The 17,333-nt window shown below is 42.6% G+C and overlaps 1 protein-coding gene across 12 annotated transcripts in view; it reads right to left on the minus strand.

The window, feature by feature from the left end:
• The window catches only part of arvcfb (ARVCF delta catenin family member b), a 208,692-nt gene that overhangs the window by 185,704 nt on the left and 5,655 nt on the right, over window positions 1–17,333 (minus strand). The gene's annotated exons all lie outside the window — the stretch shown is intronic.

Below are 17,333 nucleotides of genomic sequence, written 5' to 3' on the forward strand. Positions count from 1 at the left end.
GCCACGGTGTGTTCTCTATTTTCACCTCCGCCTGGGAGGAACATTTAGCCGTTTTATGACTGTCAAGCCATTTCATTCTCTCATAAAAGTGGCAATAGTAGTGAGGGAGAGGACCCGTTTTCCTTGTACTTAGGTTTCTTATGTAACACCTTTTGTTACCATAAAAAAGCTGACATTGTAAGAACTCCTGCTCATGAAAAAATAAGCAGATTCTGTGTTATTTAACAGCCGCAGTCTCAGTGTAGGATCAAAATGTGGGCAAGGACAGAAGGAGCTTTAATCTGCGAACAATCTGAGTGGCTAATGCACAGAGGCTCGGCACAACTTGTCCATATGTGGATCTGAAGAGGGTTCAGCCCGGCGCTCACTTTCATTTCCACACACTTGTAGGTGCTGTCAAATAGCATTGTAAAAGGTTCCGTCCCACAGTGCAGCTTAACCACTTATCCACATTAACTTCACGCAGCCTCCTGCAGGTCCAATTGACACCCCACCAGGGTGAGCCATTTGTCCCTGCACTCTGGTTATGAAGTGGGCGGGGTGGAGGGTGGTGATGGTGGTGTTCCTATTTGGGGGACTTAGCTGACATCACGCACTGCACCTCCCCTACCTCCCCCAGCTGCTGTTTGAACCAGATTTCAACTCTACCGCAGTTCTGATATGTGTCGTGCCCTAGAAACCGCTGCAGAGTGGCTTAGTCTGACCTCAATATTTCCAGACAGGCCACATCGATGGCTGCTGGGCAAACAGGGGCTTGTCCGTGGTTGGAGTCAGCGTTGTTAAACGACTTGTCACCGGGGCGAAGGAGCGGGCTGTGAGCCACGCTGGAGATTGGTCAACAGCTTTAGGATTACTGAGGTCACACAGAAAGACGTAGCCCAATACTGAGAAAAAGGAAGACTTAATACAAGACATATACTCTCATATACATTTGCCCCCTATTTGGAGTGATTTACAAGGGTTTCTACTGGTACTTTATGAATTTTTCTTGAAGTACCTCAATTCTTGAACAAAGAGAATAAGTAAAAGTGATGCCACACACCCAAGTAGTACTTCCTCACTGTGTTTTACTGAGGAGCTTGATATATTTTTTGATGGGTGTTAGCCAATACAAGAGGACGCAGTCCAACTGTGGAGGCTGGAGTGAGGAGCACATATGGCCACAGGGCCTCCAGGGAGTAGAAAGGCCAGACTTCCATCACAACAGACTAAACAAGCATATGGAGTAAACAATACTCAAACCGAGGTATCTACCAAGGCAGTCCACAAGGAATAAAATCCTATAATTACACCAAGTGAATGGCGGCATTGTCTAGCACTTAGCTTCAGTTCTCTTTTTCCCTGCTGGTTATGAGTTTAATTAGTCATCTTGTATCTATAATCAATCAAGTCAAACCATGCTCTTAATATGGTGCACTCAGCAATACTAGCAAGCAAACAAAGAGGGGCCCCACAGGTGGCAGATGAGAGCAGGCTTCCAGGTCCCAGTTTTTAATTACTCTGTATTTATATATACTGTGTGTGTGTGTGTGTGTGTGTGTGTGTGTGTGTGAGTGAGAGAGAGAGAGAGAGAGAGCGAGAGAGAGAGAGAGAGAGAGAGAGAGAGACATGATCTGGGCATTGAGTGTAGGTCCCACTCTGCTATAATTAGCTCTTTTCACTAAACCGATTAATCTCTAACACTTGAACAGCAGCTCTCACTTACACACACACACACACACACACACACACACACACACACACACACACACTATAAACACAGAGTGATGCCGCACATGTGTGCACCTGACCAACCTGAGTACCATATTTACACGCTAAGGCATATAAAAAGATTGAATAATAAGTCATGACAGAAATGTCATAAAAGAGCAGAACTTTTTTAAACAGATGAAAACTCGTATCTGACTGTCCACTGTATATGGTAAACACACTGAAATATGGATGAATTCGCTAAAATATGGCTGAATAAACTGCTTCCACCTCACTTTTGGCTCTTCCACTGGTCAGGAGAGCGGCATTGTTTTACCTCACTTCCAGACTAGACTGATATTACACTTCCTATTCAGAGAACAGAGATGAATACAGCTTTGATGGTAATTTACTCACTCATGCAATAAGAGAAAATAGAAGTGATAGTAGTAATAACAAACTGCCTTAAGTCTAGTATTGTTTTAGAAGAAACTGTTGAAGTAATGTGTGAAGGAACCACCAGTAAATTACAGTAATTAAGGCCAAGCACACAAAAAGTCTGATTAAGGGCAAAAGTGCAAATTGCATTTCCAGACTTAAACAAAAGGCCCAGTATGATTAAGGTTATGGAAGTGTAAAACAAATGATGGTTAATTTATGGCTAGGATTAGGCAACTAAAACACCTCATTAAGCTTAAGGAAAGTTGGTGGTTTTGGTGAATTAAAAAGCCAATATGAAATGCAAGTCTCCAGCTTCTTGGATGACAGGTGTGCCACAGCGTGCCACAAGCCCATACTTCAACCCCAACTTCCACTGGTGAATGTCGGCATTGAACATAATCATGAGATGCAGAATTTTCAAATACGGCTGCAGTTCTAAGGATACTGCGCTGCATCCATTAAAGAGGAAAACCTAAAAAGAAAATGCTCGCAACATTGATTCTATCTGACCAAGAATTGTCAAATACAATCAATCAGTCAACCAATTGTTCAACTGATTTCCTTTGGATCATGGCTCTGATGAGGTCTACAGCAGCAGGCTGGGAGCGTCCTCTGCCTATATGGCAGCTCAGTAACACGGTCACTGGGGAGCAGTGTGACTGCCAAACGAATGCAAATCAAATTAAGCCCAAATTACAATTGCACGCTTGCATTCTGATGCAGTGGATCTAAATACTGAGCTCCGTCACTGTAAAATTCTGTTTCTTCACTCCTCAAAGAACATCCCCCCAGAAGGGTATTTCTTTCCCTTTGGTCTGACCATTTTCGCAGTCATTTAAATATAAAAAGAAATGATGTGCTCAAAATAAAACCACTCTGTTGTATAGGACCAGTGCCAATCCGCTTTTTGCTCCTTTTGCTTCAAGAGCACGCGCAATCATGGAGGGTGCAACAAATAGAAAATGGATCTTGTCTCTGAAATCATCGTCTTCATTTTGACCAAATGACTGCAGTCACAAAGAGCAACATTATCTGCTCGCTAGATTTCAGAAAGAAAAGGTTTGCTAATTGGAAACCCTTTAAGTTCTCTTATCACTCGCCGGTAAAAGTCATTTGAATAATGCCCATGTTCCCCAGGTGCTTTGAGAGTGAATCCGTCAGAATCCTTTCTCCTGTGTGCGTCTCTGTCAGCATTCCTGTTTCATCCCTGCAGCCTCACGTCTTGTATATATTACTGAGGCAGGTAGAAGGTCTTCTTTGCAGGTAAACACCCTTTGAAGCAGCTTATGCAAACTCTGGAGATGTCCTTTAGTTCTGCTTATTTGCCGATGTGTAAAAATTATTTCAGGGTCCATGAAATAACTGCAGTAAAATGCCTGAACATGCTGATATCAGTCAGTTCAAAGTGAATTTTGAAACCTTATATTAGGGCTCAGAATGCAGCCCAAATTACAATGATACCATAACAGAAACTTTTTGCTAAGTTAACCTGCTGCTAGTTCCGGCGGTATCAATTATCTCGTTTGACTCTAAGGAAGAAAACAGCCGGAATTTCCAAAATGTTGGACAATCCAGGGAATTTGTTTTTTTGTCCCTCCTGGTGCCAAAAACTCTGAAGTGATTTGGTGATGTTTACAAAAACTCCTCTAGGCGAGCTAGCTGCCAGTATTTGACCTTTCTTCACTGTTGTTCTGTAATTGGGCTGTGTGAACCTAAACTGAGCAGAGAAAAGAGCAAAGAAAACAAATTGTAGGTGTTACAGTTTAGACCGAAGCCTTTAAGTGATTTGGACTGAGCAGAGTACTACTTACAATCCTGCATAACATCAAGTTGTAAACATGCAAGAGTGCGAGAATAATGCAGTCTTACACCGAGTCTTGGCAGAACATGACTGGTGCACATAATGATGACTGATTATAGTCCTCACAGTACAATGGAACAAAGCACACAGCACACAAGAAAACATGGAGCTTGTAATGTCCTCAAATATAAAAACATGAATGTTACTGGCTTCCATAAGGCCTCTGTCATAGCATGGCAGCCCCTTATAAATCACACTCTGTCCTTTAGCAATGGTTTCCTGTGCATCCTGTAACCATTTGCTTAATAAAGCCCAAATATAATGGGATATTAACTGAATCGTCCCAGATACATGCAACCTATAGCAACACAAATATTTAGAAAAAAAAAGCGTATAGCTCACTGAAATTCCAATATCCGTGCCAAACAGATGACAAAAGGTATAACAAGGTAATGGGCCAGGCAGAATCGTTTAATTAATCCCTTGCTAGCAGCAGATGGGCATGAGCTTAGTGGTTCCTAGTAAGAGCTAATGTATTTTTGCACTCAATGTAATGATGGTCATGATGGTGCAAGCGAATGGGGCTCTGGAGTCCGAGGACTGACATATGGAGACCAGGCAGAAAATGGAAAGCATGTCCTGGTCAAGGGTTCCTGCGACCTGTTAACTCACAGGGTATACTGTCAAGAAGAGCACATGCAATCCTCTGGGCAGGGGAATCCTCAGGACAACAAAGCAGTGTGTCCTACAAAATGCCTCTTGGTGGAGTAAAAGAGCTCAGCAAGGATCACTACTGATTCTTCAAGCCCAACGTCAGTGTTTTTTGGCTTTGTTTTTCACGCAAAAGTGATGACAAGTAACTTTTTTAGTTACTTTTTAAATGTCTACTTTATACTGTCTACTGTATAATGTCTACTTTTTACTTTGTAACGACCAGTACAGTTAAATATCTTATTTGGAAACCATAACAAATGTACGGCAGATGGTGGTATTGTTTCAGATTCACCCTGACAACTAATCAATAAAAACAGGTTTTTGGATTCTGTTGCCAAAATGGGTATTCATGTTCATGAGGTCCTGCAGTTGATGTCACAACCTCTAACAGCCACTGTACTAGTGGGCAGATGGCATACCGTCTCAGTCCTGCTAGCATGTGACTGCATTAATAATGACTGCTTGTCTTTTCAATAAACACGGAGATTTACGGATATAAGCAATTAAAAGGGAATGGAAATATTACTTGAAAAATTTTATTTCGATTTGTTAAACAAGATGTAAGAATGAGTCACGAGATGTACGCTTACATAACTTTATTCATATATGACCTAAATAGAGTCAGTTAAGATATATTTCACACAGCGTCTTCAACTGCAAAGTGCCGAACAGCACATTTAACTGCTGTCTTTGTCAGTGGAGCTATGACATGGAGCAAGCAGCAAGATGCAGCGTCTGCCATAACGTAACTCATTTTATAGCTAATTAAGAATGAGAAGGGCTCGTGTGGGATAAACCTGAACTCACAACAACAAAACGTTAGCACCTCATTAACCTCAGTGTTATTTCATTACCTCAGCAGTATTGTTTGGGGGGGGTGTTCACCGGTCGCTAACTTTATATGCAGCTGTCGCTAAAGTTAAGCTGAGGTTGCATGCAAATCCATGCCACTACTTTAATTAAAATTATTTGTTTTAATTTGTTTTTAACACCATTCACTCATTTATTGCATCATGGGGCACTTAGTGTTCAGTTGGTAAAGATCTGCATGGTTCCTCTGTAATTTTCTTTGTGGGGGAAACCTTTGTTGTGACAGAGGCAAACTGAACCTGATATGAAACCAGAGCAGTAGCGTTACCAACTTCCCCGCTGATACCCCAGGCACAACAATAGCAGCACTATTTTCAAGCATATAGGTACATCATATATTAGAGAAGCTAAGATGAAAGAGATAACAATATTTGAATGGAAGAAAAACATAGTACATATTGGAGGGTTTATGAGCACACTACAGAACTACCTTGTGACATTTTGCAACACACTTACTACTGAACTGCCACCTAATCTTTCCTTGGTATCTAGGCTCACTTCAGTACTGGTAGAGTGAAATTAAAAGCCACAGGAGGCTTGTACGGGGACCAAATGTGAAAATTACACACACTTGAGGGACAGACTGTATTAGCTTAGTGGATGCTCACTGAGAATAATCTATCACCCATCCTCCAAATTCCCTCTGAACGTTACCAGGGTTACTGCAGCCCTGAGATTTCGCATGCACTGCTTCAATTTCCCTCATGTGCCAGCTAGGGGAGGCTTTGCTCTGCTTCTATGTAGCGGAAATTTGTTCCATAGACTTAAACGTCATCTCTGCTCACAAATAGACTTTAGAATTGATTGCAGTTACCTGCTCGCCAGACCATATGTTACCAACAGATATTACAAATGCGGTGCAATAATACGGTACTGCTGTTGGTTTACTAGTACCTTGTATTCATTTTCACAGTCATATGGAAAGGTAGGTTTTCATTGTGTATAAAACTGTGTGCAGAGAAGTCTAAGGTGAGTGTCAGAGATGACCAACACTGGAATGGTGGATGAAAGCCAGAAAATATGTAAGAGAAAGGGAAAGAGCTACTGTATCCCTCCTGTTTAACAGCTCTGTGTCTCCCTTGTACTCCAAGAGGGGAGAGGGAAATAAATGGCATCCACTCTCATTCATTTTTCTGTGCGTCATCCGCGGCCATCACATGTCATTAATTGCAAACGGCTAATATGAGGCGGCAGGCATTCCCCAGAGGTTTGTCATCATGTCCAATCCATCTCGGACTAGAGCGGATGTCACTGATTCCACTGCTTTCTCCATGTCCTGCACTGGTATCCAAAGATGACAGAAGGCTTCATATGAGACACCACAAAGCAGAAAAGGAAAGGACACCAGTATAAGACTGCACCCACAAGTGGCAGGTCCAGAACCACCAGCATGTCGGTTGGTTTCCAGTGAAAAAGGGTGACAAAACTCTGCTAACATCTGGCACACAAGCAAGAAGCTCTCAATGCACTGATTTCCTGCAGCAGCATGAGTTTGAAAGCTGCTGAGCCTTTTATCTGCCTCAAACTAAATAACACTGATAAGCTCAGCAGCCACCATGAAGTCTAAAGAGGTCTGTATGTAGGTTGGCATGTGTAGGAACCCCCTTGCACACAGTGGGACTCAACTGGGTTGGAAAACACAGTGGATCAAAGACACTAGCAGGGGCTAGAGGCAGAGAGGCATGTGGGATTCCTTCAGGGTGCTGCAAAGACTCATTTAATCTCTCCATACCTCCCTGTCCTCAGCAGCTGTTGGAGACGGAGGGGTTTAAGATGCCACGGGCTGAGACCCATAAGAGCAGATTAGGATGGAACAAGAAGGAGGAGGAGATGAGGGGGAGGACGACAGGGACAATTTTTCATCACAAATATGGAACATGGCAAAGGCCTGGCTGTTACAGTGCTGAAGCCCTGTCAATCACTCACGCAGAGACAGGTCCCTGGGAGACATGGGTGTGCAATGTGGGCCATCTCCTTGCACTGGGAGTCCTCTGACAACTGGTTGCCTCTCGGCGTCTTTTAGCAAATGCCACGATTGGGTTTGCTTTGCTTTGCTTTGCTGTGTACGCAAAAGAACTGCTCGGAATATTCATGTCCTGTCCCGAACAGCTGAATGCAGATTGCAGACCCAGCGGGAGTAGTTACAAAAGGGGAGAGACATGCAAGAGGATGGCATGGCATTTGGAATTGGTGTCAAACTACGCTCAGATATCTGTGTTGCCTGCGGTCAACCAACACAGTTGCAGTGTTATAATATACATTCTAAATCCCCCTGGTGCAACCAATGTTACTTATTTGTGGGCAGTGTAGTATAGACAGAGAGCGGCAGGAAACAACAGATTAACATACACCATCACACTGAGACGGAAGATTATTTGAGGCCATTTCAAGCTGTGACCATTCTTGCCTGAAACAGTTTTCACAGACACAGTCTAGAGGATTACTCTGTATTTAGAAACTTGTTTAAACAGTTGACTGCACTGTAATTTCAGAGAATTAACTTAATCTACGACATCTTATACTGCAGCTATAATCTCTGCAGGGCAATAAAAGACGGACAAACAAAAACGACATAGCAGCGCATCATAAGAGCAAATTTATTCTCTTTTTTTTCTGATGAGCTGTTTACACCTTGTGTGCAGGAGTGCATAATCCTGATTAGGAAAAGCATGCTGTGATTCTGCAAAGATCCTGACATTTGCAGCACCCAAACCTTACAGTGCAGTGCAGTACTCTTGTCCATAGAGCCACCACAGCTAGAATGAGGTAATTGGGGTCATATCACTTGTCGTAGAGTTTAATTATTTTCAGATTCTTTCTGCATATTAAACAGAGCTGGCAGAGGAACATCTGGGGGGGTTTAATAGTGATGGGGTGAAGTGTATGTTTGTGATAGAAGTGGGTAAGATCCCAGCATATGGGGTAGGATTATTACATTGGGATCTTAAATTAATGCAGTCCCCAAGGTCAAACAGGGGTGCATTTGTATGAAAACCATGATTTCTCCTCTTTACTTTAATCTCTGCACTTGGCAAAGTTCTGAAAAGGTCAGGAATGACGATCTCAGTTAAGATTACTCTCCATTACGGAGGAAAATTGAAGAGCGCACAAAAGTTAGAAAAAGCCAAATTCATTTTTTGGTCATATTTTTTTTGGAATTACTTGGTTAAAGAGAGCTTGAATTGAAAGTGTCATGCATATCTAAAACATGCTGAAAATAATGGGTTACACTACAAAAAAGAAAACTATTTGACACATCTGAGAATTCTGGACAGCCGTTTGATGGGTAGACTGTGCAAGCAGCTTTCACTCACTCCAAAGCAATAACACTAGCTTACACTTCTTTTGATATTAATCATCATCTCATATTGGAGAACTTTGCAAGTCTCAGCGAGTGGTAATTAATTTTGTGACAGCTTATTTGAAAAGTAAATGTCATCACATTCATGAAGGAAAATGCTTCTTATGAAGCTGAAAAGACTTTTAAATCCTATTAGTGGAAAATAAGGCAGCTTTCACAGTTTATGAAAAGGTTTGTTTTTTTTGTTTTTTTTTTAGTAATGCAACGGCGACATTGTAGTGGTTGAAATAAATGAAAAAGTGGGCGAAAAAGCTTTATCGTAGCCTCAAATCAAATCAGCTTCCCTGATTAAATCACCTTTCATGTTAGTCTCAGAATACAGCCTGCTGCAGCTTACCAGCATGGCTGTAAACGCAACACTGGCATATCACCACTTTATGAAGTTGATAAGGCTAATGTGTTAGTGAACATTTGCCTATTTACATATCCTGCAGACGCGGAGCAAAATCAGCATTTATTTTTGTGTGTCTGGCTACCTGGTGAATGGAGGCCAATCTTCACGCTCATATTCAAGTCTGTTTAGGTCTCAAAGCTCAACTGCTGAGGGAAGTATCCGGCTCTGTTGCTGCTAAATGCTCCTCATCGTGCCTTTGTGTGTCTGATGTTTGGTTCTGAGCAGGTAGTGACTACAGGTCAGACTGGCTGCTGCAGCTGGTGACCAGGTTGGTGAGAGCAATGAGAATGAAGTGGCATCAGTACTCATTTAAAGCGGTGTTTCTGGCAAAATGATGAATAGAAATGGACCAAAACAGTAAGTAGCCAGCTGTAAAACCAAGACAGCTAGCTGATAAAACATAAACACGAAACATAAAGTTAACTGCAGAGCTGGGTGATAATTCTCACTATCAGTGACCCCTTTCACACAGTCATTTGATCCACTGTAAAAGCAGAAACATTGACAAGAGCAGCTTTAATGTGACAGCAGATAAACAACATGCCTCTCACCTCATATTAGTCTAAATCAATGTCATGTGAGAGTAACTCTCTGATAGGTTAAATATGCTGTAGGTCATGTTGTATTTTGAAGCCTGAAAGTTCAGCTGTGATTATATGTGTATTTGCTTGCTTGAGTTTCAGATGCCTCTCATCACACAGAGTCTTTGTGTTAAGTCAATCTGAAAACAGACAAACACAGAGTGAGAGAGATCTCATTAAAGCCAGTGAATATGAGAACGAGGATTTCCTCACAATGCAGTGTAATCTTTACAGGTTGTGAAGGCTCAGGATACACACAGCTCTTATCATCCAAACCATGATGACTTGAATTAAGTGACAGGTCTGAGCAGATTGTGCTTACTTCTCATAGATTGTTAAAACCAGATAAGGAAAAACTCGGGCTCGTGGCCCGTGTGATAAGCGACATAAAGAGATGGAGAAAGGGTGCAGGAAAGACAGCTAGAAATGTAAATTACTTCAGCCACAGCCAGCGCACAGTGATGAGATCTCATTGTCTAAGGAGGGGAGCTTGGGCATATGTCATACAGTGCGTCAGTGGATACACACAAATAAATCAACACACACAATCCTTTAACAAAGCCCATTACATCATCCACCATGACAAATGTTTAGGGCTAACTGGGTCCCAGGGGGAAATTGCTTCGTCCTCTGCCATGCCAGCAACACCAAGGGATCAGTTACCATTCAATCCCATCAGCCCCTGCATCCACCCCCCCCCCCCCCCCCCTTCTCTCCATCCCTCTCATTCCCTGCAGAGCCTGCCTCCGCTCCTTCTTTTACTCACTCCACTGTCATTCATAGTGCCAGCATCTGTTTGAAGTGATTCAGTGATGAAAAAGGGGGGGTGGGGTGGTGAGGGTGTTTGTGACATACTGTATTGATATCAGCGTGTAGAGGATGAGTAAGTCGGCGGTGCGGAATCAATCTTATCATTAAGCTTGGGTTTTTTCACAAAGCTGAAAAGGAGCTCAGTGTTCTCGCAATATAACACCATTTGCTGTAATGTTTGTTTTAGTTGAGGGGTTTCATCCATAATGCTTCACAGCCATGATGTGGTGGAAGGTAAACCCACCTTAAATTTACTGTCTTTTTATAGCTGCAATAATCAATACTTTGTATTAACAATGGATCAAATGATGATCAAACTGCTTGCTTTCAGCTCATTGTTTTAGTTTTACGGCCAACATCTTATGTTTAAGTGTGTTCACGTTCATTACTTTACAAATCAAATAGGGCAGGTGCTGAGCTGAAGGTGAGCAAATCACGAAATAAACAAACAGCTCACACACTGCAGGGCCCCAATGTCCACTATTTACTGCACTAAGGTGAAGTTTCAAGCATGACTGCTCTTCATCAGACTCTTCTTTGTCCTATAAAAGATGTAATATGATTGGCCAGAGACCAACAGTACAGAGACCATACAGATGCAGTGCAAAGAGGATATAACTGTCAAGTAGACGGTTTAGGGAGTCACAAAGAGGGGCGAATGTCGATTTCCTCTGGGAGTTACACATGAGTCTGATGAGGAGCGGCCGTCCTCAAAACGCCATGTGATGCAATACATAGGGGACATTGGAGCCCTGCGGTGTGCAGACTGTTTGTTTGTTTACTTGCTTTTTTTATTTCATTCACCAGTTTACCAGAGACAAAGCTCCGAATGAATGCTAATGTTGCTCTGAGTCTGCTGGATAATTATTTGCTAACAAGGTGATAATAAGTCAATGCTGTGTTTACAGCTTGTTCCCCCAGGTGGCCAAAAGAAATTTAATGATGCTGCTTTAAGCTTAAATATATAACTTAAAGGATAATTGCAGTTTATTTCAAGGTGGTTCTCATTTTGGCAGTTTTGGCCACCATTTAGGATGACACTGTCAACACCAAAGAAATTGATTAGATTTGGGAATACGACAACATTCCTTCAATGAAGTCCAGCAAGGCGAGAATCAAGTCTGATACAGTAAGGTAATATCATAAGGATGAAAGGTAGAAATGCTTTTCTGAAAATATTCTTGAATGTATTAGAATCTCTGGTAGTCCTAGATTATGACACTGTTGGCCTTGATAGTACATACAATTTAAATGTCTAAAAGAGGACTGAACCCTAAACTATTCCTGCTCCACTCTGGACCTAAATAATTAATGAGAGCTGAGACTAGTAAAAGGGATTTCCTGCTCTGATCTCACAAAAAAGAGATGCTATTATCAAGACATCACATCAATGTGTGCTGGAGTTCATTCATAGTAAAAACTTACAGCCACTGCATTGCACTGGAGCAGAGGGATCACAGCACTCACTCTGCCAAGGTTAACGGTTCGATTTCCACCAAGGCAGAGACTGCTGACTGCCTCTCTCATCATTATTAGTGAACCTTTTATTTTCCCAGAGCCAGCTCTCCCACCTACACACACACATATACACACATATACAAACACACACACTACACAACCCCCAACTAAAGCTCTGATTAAATCAATCCAAACAGTAATGCCAAGTGTTCTTCCATTCCCCCTCCACTCTTGCTCCCTCCCTCTTCCCTTCTCTCCCTCACTCCCTCCTTCCCTATGAACCTCCAGTAGCTGAGGCCTCCTCTCAGGTCTGTCTTGGAGCTGCAGAGTGAACACCCATCATCCATCCAACAGCACCCACCCGTGGGCCTGCAGCACTATCAAAGAGCTCGGCTGAAATGGGAGAAGAGGCTGTCTGCGGGAATGGCTCAATCGCTGGGGCTCTGATTTCCACATAGGCATGGAGGAGATGCACATTTGGCTTGCGCAGATCGATCCGCATCATTTCATGCCATGGTGGTGCCTGCAGGGCTTCTATGATGCTCTGTGGTAGTGCTGTCGCAGGACGACTTCAGTGAACTTGCTGAAGAGCAGAGGTAATGAAAGGCTAACACCTTGACACAAATAGAGGCTCATGCTGCAGGAGCTGGGCCAGGGCCCGTCTGAATGGTAGTTCATAGTGGGGATACGAGCAGAATAAGAGGATCACAGTATTTCCTGCAAATATGATGGTGACAAGTTAGTGCGGACACCATGGCAACAACAGGACATGTGAAGTGGTTGAATTTATTCAACACACTTGTCAAAGTAGGGCACAAAAAAGCTTAGCCAAGCTTTCCTTGTTGGAATATTATCAACCATTGAATTTAGGCTAATTACAGTTTGTGGATTTTGGTGCTGAGTAAGCTTGATTTGTCCTATTGTCTTATATAATGTGGCTGCTTAGGACATTTTTATTACTTTGTGTGTGTGTGTAGCATGTACGTTAATACAGTACATCTGGTTCCATAGCTGAAGGAGCCTCATACACACTGCAGCACTGCCCTCTATGCTGCAAAGCTCTGCAGCAGCCAGAATTGATTTCATCACAACCGCACATTGGGTGGCACAGAAGCCGTCATTTGCAGTGTTCCTTCATGGTACACAGAGCCCTGCATCTGGGAAACCTACACTTTGAAGAGAGGGAGAGATAGGATGGGGGATAAAATATCCTTTATTAATGAGTCATCACCCCAACAAGCACTTGTGTGAGGTTCCCAATTAAGCTGTCACAAACTCAAAACAAGTCACTTCCTATCACCAGATTCCCTTGTAATGGGAGGGTGTACCGTTACTTTGCATGCTCTTGTCAGTTCTCTTCTAGTCCTAGAAGAACTTTCTGCTGTAGGAGTGTGGAGAGACAGCTTGCATCCACATCACCCAGTCCCAGCTGGGCAGAGCTCCTGGCTTTCACCCTCCACAGAAGACCGCTGCAGCGCTAGCCCTGCACATCAAAAACCCTCCCACACATAAAGCCCGGCATTGATGAATACGCTGGCATCTCCTCCGCCACATTCATGTTCTGACAGTGTCCCATTATATCTGCTGCCAGCTCTTAAGTAGGGGAGAAAAACATTTTCCTGTCTTTATTTGACAGCCTCTTCATGAGGCCATCTCACATGACCTCTGCATAAATTAGCTGTCGCTGCTTGGCCAGAGCAACAAATATGAAAATGGACACAATGAATGTGTATTGTTTTTCTACTTTCATGCAAGAATCAAAGTAATACTTGTCTCTGCTTTCTCAATTAATGTAAAGGGGGATAAGTTCTGTTTTCTTTAATTTGCAATTGCACAATGTAAAAGGAAATGCCACCCTCACGTACTCTAATATGACTTTTTTGTTCTACCCTGTCTGTTTCCCTCAGCCTTCCTCTTCCCTCAGCCTCCGTGTCTTCCTGGAGTCTTCTCTTCAGTGTGCTTGCCAGGCAACCAGCCAAGAAATAGTCCAGCACATAAGCCTCCGTAAAACCACTTGTCAAGAATTTATCACTCTATAATCACCTAATCTGACACAGTGTCCATCTTAACAGACAAAAATGTTGTGCAGCCTGAACCTGACATCAAAGCGTATTCACTGTCTTGCTGCTACATCAGATTAGATTTGCTTAGGTTATTTAATTAGTTAGATAAGAACGTCTATGACACTTTCATATGTTTCTGTTATATAAGACCATGATGCTGGAGCCAGGAGATGTTAGCTTATCTTAGCATAAACACTGGAAGCAGGGGAAAGTAGCTAGCCTGGTTCTGTCAAACTTATAACGAATCCACCTACCCTCACCTCTAATTCTTATGTCAGAAAGTGTAAAAACAAGTCAGGAAGTTACTGGTCCTGGCCAAGAAATAGGCTAGTCCAGCACATACCTCAATTTAAAACCACAGCTTGCTGTTTCATACATTTTTACAAATGAAATTATTGAGAAATAACATGTTAATAAAGGAGGTTTCGGTACTGTTTGCTGATTGGCCGGTGGCTGTGGCATGCTGTTTACACACAGACCAAAGCGTGGTATCAATCTTCTCACCTATCTCTGGACAAGAAAGGGATTTTTTTTTTTTACTTATACCTGTTAAATAGACATAACAAACATAACAAAAACACAATTGGCACATATCATATTACAGCAACTAATCATTGTAACCACCTCCTAGGATCCAAACACTGTCGTTGAAAAATGGGACAAAGTGCATTCGAGGGGGATTCTGAGTGGGCAGTAATTGGCTCTGACGGTGTAGAGCACCAAGGACAGGTCGCCTGAGATTTGACCTCAGCACTGACACGACTGATGCCAGATGGCCAACCTGTTCCGCTAGACTGCCTTTTCTGAGTTTTCTGAATTTACTTGTTCCCTTAAAAATCTTCATTGTTTTTTTTTTAGCATAAAGATGTCATTTTCAGTGGAACTGACATCAAGCTGTACTCTCTAGAGGTCTGGGCCTGCACTCAGTAGAAAGTTCAAGAGGACAGGGTTTTCCCACATTGCATCACACTACAGACCACCTACCCATGATTCACTTTTTGCTGCTTATCTGGGTCCAATGCAGCCATCAGAGAAGAGCAGAGATACAGACCTGAGGTAGCCAAACAGATGCTGCCCACACTACGGCTGAGCGAAGACATTCTATATAAGAAAATCCCCAAAATGCACCTTTACCAAAGTCCAATACCAACCAAATGGCACTTGATGAAGAGCGATTCAGAAACCTTTGTGAATCAGCCTTAAACGAAAAGAGTCGCCTCAACTGGAATACAGAAAAACAATGTGCGTGGGATCGTCGACATGTAGGCTCACCACCCAAAGGAGAGGAATAAGACTTCAGTGTGCTGTTTGCCAGATGGTGGGGGATGGCAAAGACCTCGCTGTGCTGACCCCAGTTTACAGGCATTTTCACTATAAACACTGCAGAGAAATAGTTAAGTGTTGTACTAGCTCACCAAGTTCCCCCGACCTTTCTTTGTGAAGCAATTACCTTCTAAAGCAAACAAATTACAGCTACTGTTCAGGAGCCTTATCCCCCCTTGAACCATCTAATGATGTGCCAACTTCATTTCACACTTTCAAGCTCCAGTGCAAACGTCAAATAGGAACAAAGCCACAAATTAAAGGCTGCAGGCAAATCAGCATTCTGAAGATTTGCAACTGTAAAATATGTCAATGAATTCAAAACAGTTTACGTTATTTTTGGTCATTGAGATATCAGTTGATCAAAGCATGGCAGATGCCACAGCAGAATCTAGTAAACCTAGATGTTTTCATCTTGTTAGAGCTTTTCAGTGCAGAGTTGACATCCGGAGACATAATAATGATGAATTCTCTAAAATGTCAAGTGAGTCATACTGACTTAAGGTAATTCAATTTCTCATGCTGTCACATCACCTTGCTAAAATGCAATAATAATTTGCAGACACACTTGGGGCTGATGTGTCATCTAACTCTGGTTGCAATCCCTAAATACATTTTCAAATTATGCCACTTTATATCACAAAGGCCTGCCATGCCTAAATAGATACATGCATGCTGAGTTACTGTTGTTCTTTTACACTTCATAGCTCAGCATCTATAATTAAAGGTGCAGAGCGCTTGATGAATTTCATTTAGATATGACAAGCAGGTTCCTGCTAACTGACAACAAACAGAAAAGTGGGATTTAAATCATGACCTCCACTGCAGTTAGTGACCGTGGTCATCTTGGGACTTTTTGAGCAGGTAGTGAAATGCTGCTTTTCCAAGCTCTAGTGTATGTCCGTTTCCTGTGTGTGACCTGGACTGATCCGTGCTCCTGTGTCAATGCTGCTCAGGACAGCTCCAGTGATTACAATTAAGCAGCTCTTATCCCTGGACATAATCAAGGCAGGCCAGTATGTAGAGGGCGGGGTTAATCCTCAAGACCCAAGTCTGAGAGTGGAGGAGGGGGCGTAGCGGGTGCAGAGTGTGGACAGACGGATGACCAGACTTTAACGGTTCTGCTCAGATCATTCTATCATCAGGTAGAATCCACATTACCATACACAAGACATACAATATTCAACACAGGCCTGCGTGTGTGTGAGTGCGCTTTGCATGGGAAAATAAAGGTATACTGCTTTATCCGTACACTGAGGGAGGGGGGAGAGGAACAGACAGGTTTCAGGAATATTCAGGAAAGAAATTCAATCTGCGCTGTGTGTTACTGCAGAGGCCAGGACACAGGGAGGGCGTAAGAATGGGGGGTGGATTATCAGCGAGTCAGCATGTTACAAAGCACAGGCCAACTGATGCTCTAATAACAATGCCACCCGAGGTCCCAACAATTGGGTATGGAGATGATGCCACAAAAATCTAATTTAAAACCAATTTTGACACAAGCATCATTGTATGTCTGGCGGCAGAGAGCCAGCTGCACTGACCCAGCATTTAAGGTTACAACGCAGCTTGAGACTAAAAAAAAATGAAAGCCACTGAGACTATGACTCATAATAATAGCAAACGACTGTAGACTGAAAATGTCTCCGCTGCTACAAACAGTTGTGATGGGAGATAGAAAGAACTCTTGTTTAATTCTTCATAGACAAGCAGTTTAAAATCTAAATAGGTGGTTTGTATTGACCAAATCGAACCAATAAGGAGATTGCAGTAACATTTTGAGGACTGCTAATGCATTGACAGTATGTAATCTAATCTATGGCTGGCT

This window comes from Chaetodon auriga, chromosome 5 (assembly GCF_051107435.1).
Source record: "Chaetodon auriga isolate fChaAug3 chromosome 5, fChaAug3.hap1, whole genome shotgun sequence".
NCBI lineage: Eukaryota > Metazoa > Chordata > Actinopteri > Chaetodontiformes > Chaetodontidae > Chaetodon > Chaetodon auriga.